This window comes from Mauremys reevesii, linkage group 16 (genome assembly GCF_016161935.1).
Source record: "Mauremys reevesii isolate NIE-2019 linkage group 16, ASM1616193v1, whole genome shotgun sequence".
NCBI lineage: Eukaryota > Metazoa > Chordata > Testudines > Geoemydidae > Mauremys > Mauremys reevesii.
The window spans coordinates 14,977,047-14,982,833 of NC_052638.1; the positions used below are offsets into that span (position 1 = coordinate 14,977,047).

General features: G+C 46.2%; 1 long non-coding RNA gene across 3 annotated transcripts; it reads right to left on the minus strand.

The window, feature by feature from the left end:
- Window positions 1-562: 562 nt before the first annotated feature.
- Window positions 563-3,543, minus strand: LOC120384867. Of its 3 annotated transcripts, none has more exons than XR_005589144.1 (3): window positions 3,362-3,543; window positions 1,682-1,804; window positions 563-1,533 (listed from the first exon to the last, which is right to left on the minus strand). It is a non-coding gene; the product is annotated as an uncharacterized LOC120384867 (long non-coding RNA). The 3 variants fall into 3 exon arrangements; XR_005589143.1 differs by having other exon boundaries at window positions 1,621-1,804; XR_005589145.1 differs by lacking the exon at window positions 1,682-1,804.
- Window positions 3,544-5,787: the final 2,244 nt, after the last annotated feature.

The following is a 5,787-nucleotide window of genomic DNA, read 5'->3' on the forward strand; positions in this document are numbered from 1 at the left end:
TTCCTCATCTACGCTCTAGATCGGTCAAGGTCTCCCCTTTCCTCTAGACCCAAGTCCCAAGCAGCCTTTTCTTGTCGCTGTCTGACTCCTCCCTCCCTGCACACACACCGACGGCTCAGGCTGCCTACAGATTTCCTCCATGCTTATTGCTTTCTAAATTATAATCCCTCTTCGTTTTCAAGGCTCAGAGAGGCAGCCTGTTTCCCAGCCAGCCAGCCGAATGCCTTTGTGACTTTAGTGGATTTTTGCAATGACCCACACCCGAAGATTTGGGGGCAAAGGGTGTCCTCCTCCTTCGCCCCCTTTTCTCTGCCTCCTAGCAGAGGTTTGACACTTGGTAACCCGGTCCATGCCCCAGTGTCTGTGCTCTCTGGCTGAAGGCGAGAATCTCTATTGGAAATCAATGTGTGTCACGGTTTCAATAATGATGGCAGAGCTGTAAAAACTAGCCATGGAGAAAACAGCAGATAAACTGGGGCAAAGGCCACCAATACAGGGAGCGTGGGTCATGCTACCACCCGTCGCTTAAATCACTTCCCTTTCGGTGCTCGCTTTTACAATACCTAGAAGCTTTTGGGGGGAGAGGAGGAAAAAATAAAGGGAGTGGAGCCCTTTATGTCACCGGCTTTTTAAAAGCATCTTGCCTTTTCTAACGACATCTGGGGAAGTGGGAAACAGAACCGTGATTTTCTGTTCTCCTGCCTTGAAGAACTTGTGTCGTTCGCTTAAGTCATTTCCAAAAGCCAGAGCGAAGTGCCATACCAAGCACTCTCCTTACGGTCTGGGTACAAGCAGCGTGTTAAACTGTCCTCCATTTGAAAGGGCTGCATGGTTTTCAGCCCCAAACGCCACCATTTGTAACTTCTTCATGCAAACTTTCTGTACACGCCGGAGTTCATTTCAAATGTGTTCCAGGCCATTGTTTTATACAGCATTATTACCGATCCAACCACTTCCACCAAACAACAGATGCAGCCTCTAATGCAAATATTGCCATTTCCCTGCTGAATTAGCCTTGTCACTTAGCCCAGAAGCTGGCAGCGTCAAGCCAGCTTGCATTTTAATTTGGCCCTGAAGTTACTTATTTCATTATTGATCAAACATAATGCTGAATCAATGTTCATCTTGTTACCTGGGCCATTTCCATGTAATACAGTGATAGCACTGCCTGGAGTTACTCATTCCCATCCCAAAGTGACTTTACCATAAAATCGATGCTTGTTTGTTACTGATATAAGGCAGCATCTATGGAGTGAGGAGCAAATCAAGCAGTTATGCAGTAGTGATCGCAGTATAAAAGTTGAGACAGAACATGTACCGGCACAATGGCTTTGATATTTAAATCAGAACGAGATTCTGATTAAAACTATCCTACCCCCTCTCAGGGAATGGAAAATCGCAGGTTGAGGGATTATGGGCTTTCTGATACGTTGGGCGTTGCCATCTGTAAAGGTTACCTTTCCAGCTAACGGAGAATTTGTTTCCGAACCCAAGTATCATTCCAGGTGGATGTGGCTTGTAAGATCTTCGGGCCTGTTTGAATAAGTATAATTAATACAATCATATTATTATAATAAGATTGCGTCTCCCGGGTGATGCATGTAGAATGAGGAAATTTACAAGATGTCAAAGGTCAGGAGCTACTCGGTGGTATCTTGAATCACATACAAGGGAGGATTACCTTTTATTTTATACAAATTCACCATGTGGATCTGATAGCGTCAAAATGCCCCTCTACGTGCAAAGTCACCAAGCAAATATGTTGGCTGGGGTCAGAAACATTTGATCCTGGTAGAGGTGATCGCTGTGGGGCAGGAGACGGGATGTTAGTGCATTTGCAGAGGGCCCGTTATCAGCCCCCTTTGGGGCAGTGCAGTTTTAAAAAGAAGCGGGGGGGGGGGGGGAAGAGAGCAGGGCGGAGGTAAATTTACAAGGAGCCCGGTTGGTGCTTACAGGCTCTCCCCAGCCTGGCAAGGTTTTACTGGCGATGCTACAGACCTATCGCGGGATCTCTAGTCTTGGGAAGCAGGACATAAGCCGGCCCGAGTTTGGTGGTTTCGAATCATGCCATAACTTCAGCTAATCTAATGGAGAGAGACGAGGGGAAGGGGGGTGGGGATGGCCGTGGCTGGGTGGTTGGGGCCTGGCCGCCCATGAGCCGGCCCTAGCAGGCTCTGTTTACACTGATCAGTTAACGCGTCCCTGTGGCATTTGTCTAGAGGCAGCTCGCGGGGGGAGGAAAGAAAGGACCCCCCCGCCCCCAGTCTCAGGCTCAGAGCATCAGCGATTTCACCGAGGACAAACAAGGGTAAATAGCAGCGAGCGGCAGGTGGGGGAATAATCAGGCCTAAAGCCCCTAATAAAACCCCAGGACCCCTGTTCAGCCCAAGATCAACAGAGGCGAATATTTACAAAGGAGCGGTGATGGGGGCACCCACAGAACTAAAGCGACACTTGCCGCCCCGGCCTTCCCTGTCAATTATTTCACTCAACTTCCCCGCAGCCTCCCGGTGTAGCCAGAGAGTCCCTAGCCCAAACCTGTGTGCGCGCCGTAGAGTTTGTAATAGACGTGACTAGAATAAAAGAGTGCGCAAAGTGGGTCTTTCTGGATAGAGCTGGCTCTTAGCTGGCCAGGCTGATGCTAAGTGTGATGGGTGAATCTTTGATTTCAGCTGTGAAAGGTCTAGAGGAAAACGGAGAGGGGAAACTTTCCCATCAGCACTTGTACTTTCTGCCTACTTCCCCCTCACCAAATAACCCCCCCCCCTTGTTTATGAGCAGGGGAAACATCCCTCGCTGGATATCAACGTGAAAGAGCTAAATTAACACAAAAGCCACTCATTTCCATGGACTATGGAAACTCCAACAGTGTACATAAAATCTATTGGCATAAAATTAGTGGATTGTAATAACAGATTATAAATCACCTAAATGGTCAAACCACAGATATGAATCACGAATTCCTATAAAGATTAATGTTTCCTAAGATTCGCAGTAATTATGCATTTTTGGACAAAAGCCTTCTCCCAATCTCTCAGTCCTGAGCACTGCTTTTCTGAAGTCTTTCCAGCATTCAGTGGGGTTTCTAATAAACCATTTACCAAGGGAAAGGTCTTATTAACACCTCAAAAACCTATAAAGTTTAAACAGAGAAAGGCAACAGATAGGAAGTTAGGTAACACAATCCAGTGACCGACTGGCAACATTCCGAATACAAATCTGCAGAGAGCCACAATGGGGAGAAAGCTCCTAGAAATGAAAGAGAAACAATCATGCCGAGAGGCCAGCTTTTCCAAAGCGGTGGAGTCTTGTTTTCCACAACTGCCCGGGAAGTCTAAAGCATCTGCTAATGGCCTCTTACCTTTGCTTAACCCTCTATGGTAAATAGTACCGCTTGCTATGTTCAACAACAACAAAAACTATTCTGTGCAGAAAGGGGAACTATCCTGACAAGCGGTGCACAGAACTTTGAGAGTCTGAGAGGCACCAGTCTTCCAGCTTGTCTCCATGGAGGACTGGAGATAATACTGAGATCTACAGGTAACTGAGTCTGTTCTTATTCAATTTCCTTAAATGGCCGAGAGAGCACTTAAAAGCCCAGAGAGCTTCTGGCCAGCATTTTCTTATTAACTAATTTCACTTCGATCCTATTGAAGTGTATGCTTTATAACCTTCAAATGAACCTCTCCCTCCCTCCCTCCCCCCTTTTTCCCCCCTCTAAAACAAAACCATTACCTTTTAATGACAGAGTAAAGCTTTTAAAAATGTTGCTGCCTCCCTGGCTAATATTGTAAAACGTGTGGCGCACAAATCGGTTTGAAACACACACCCCTATCAAGTTTTTTAACTACAGGGGGTGTGGGGCACCGATATGAAAATAGAACGTGGTCTCTTGTTGATGACAATTACTAAATACCTTTGAAATGGTCCGGGCTAGAGACGGCCCAGCAGCTGCCATGGACAGAGGGCGCTAGAATGTTATTTGGCAGAGTTTCTTTATTTCGCTTTGGGGGGAGAGGAGGAATCTGTGTAACAATGGTTTTAAGATGGATACATATATTTACAATTTGAAAAGGGTTCCGCTGTTTCCTGGTAACGCTCCCCACAAATGGTAATAATAAAAGACGAAGTATTTTTTTTTCTCACCGTAGGTCATTAGATTTACAGACAAGGCACTAAATCATTTTAGCTCCCAAACCCCTTAAGGAAACACACACACATTCTGGCCCCCTCCCCTTTGTAAAGAAACCTTAGATAAGAGGAGACAAAACAAACGCAAAGGTTTTATGAATGTCTCCTCCTAATAGCTTACAAATAAAAAAAAGTTGATGTCGGTTGTAAAACGCGAATTGTCAGTGGCCTCTTCCCAAAGCCTTCACATGAAGGGTCATTAATTGTGTTTTCTTTCCAAATCATATGTCACTGCAATTAACAGATTTTGATCAAGAGACTCCTTTAAGATTGATTCCATATGTGATAACGAATGTGCAGCTTGTTATCTATCTGTCGCCTTGGCATTATGGAAAAGCTTCAAACGTGTAATTTGAAGAGTCTTTTACTCAGCTCTTTGATCTTTCCTTTTAGTTTTAACTCCTTTTTAACTGCCACCCTTTCCCTGATTTCACTTGTTTGTTTATACCCTGCCTTCCCCACCTCTAGGGCTTGTATATTGGCTGTTTGTTCAGTGTTTTCAGCCTTTTGTTTTCTTCCCCCCGTGTTGATTGTGAAAATTGCCAACGCTTTGGCAATCCACAGTTCCTAATCAAGCAGTTATCATAATCGTCCCGGAAATTGGACTTCACAAGGGCAGGTAAGAGCCTAATTAAACTCACAGCTTCAGTGACAGCTTTTCAACAACTTCCAACAAGTAACACCCATTCTACTCTGCTGTGGTCCTGAATTCGAAGTCTCGGCGGGTTATCTGGGCCACGGTTCCCCTCTTTCCTAGCTAGTATCTCTAGAACTATGGATGTTTATGGAGCGAGCGAGGGAGACGTTCAAAGGAAACAGAGGCTAAAACATGGCACAGTGTCCACTTTATATAGTCTGCGACCTGATGTATCTGGGAGCAGCAGAATGTGAGTGGTACCAAATATCAGGGCTATCAAGCCCACGTAGGGTGTGACAGGAGCTTTGATTCATTTATGTACATATTAAATAAAAGTCCAAATACTTCTAGGCAGGGATGTTTTATGTGCAGCCTTGGGTCCTGCCTGCAGAATTTCTCCTTGCGCCCACAGAAGGACTGAGGCTCTGTTTGCATGGGGAGAAGGGAAAGCCGCAGCAGCTTCGGTACAAATGAACACAAATCCAGTGCACCCTTCTTGGTCTCAGCCCGCATTTTCCTTATTAGAGGGTCCCAGCTTCTGCCTCAGAGCTTGGAGTCAAGGAGGCTCTGTTGAAGTTGGAGGAGGTTTGGTTTTAGCTCATTGACCGTGTGAGTGAGCCGGAGAGGGAGGGAAGTAGACCCAGGGAGGGAGAGTATGGATGTTTGGGGTAATAAATCAGCAGCAGCTCTCCCAGCTTTGACAGATCCCGGCCAGAAGACACGTGTCTGTCCGAGGTAGGAGCGCTGCACAGAGACAAGCCGGCTGACCCGAGGGAGCAGCAGATACTTTCAATCCTATTGGCTTTAGCCATCTAGCCCCTGAATAGGTTTCTTCTCCATCTGGGCAGGCACATTCGCTGCAAGCCAGCGGCAGGGTTCACTTTATTTCTCCTGTCTGTTGCCAGATGTTTAGCAAAATGTGTCCCACTTCTCTGCTTTGCATCCGCCTGCCGTCTATT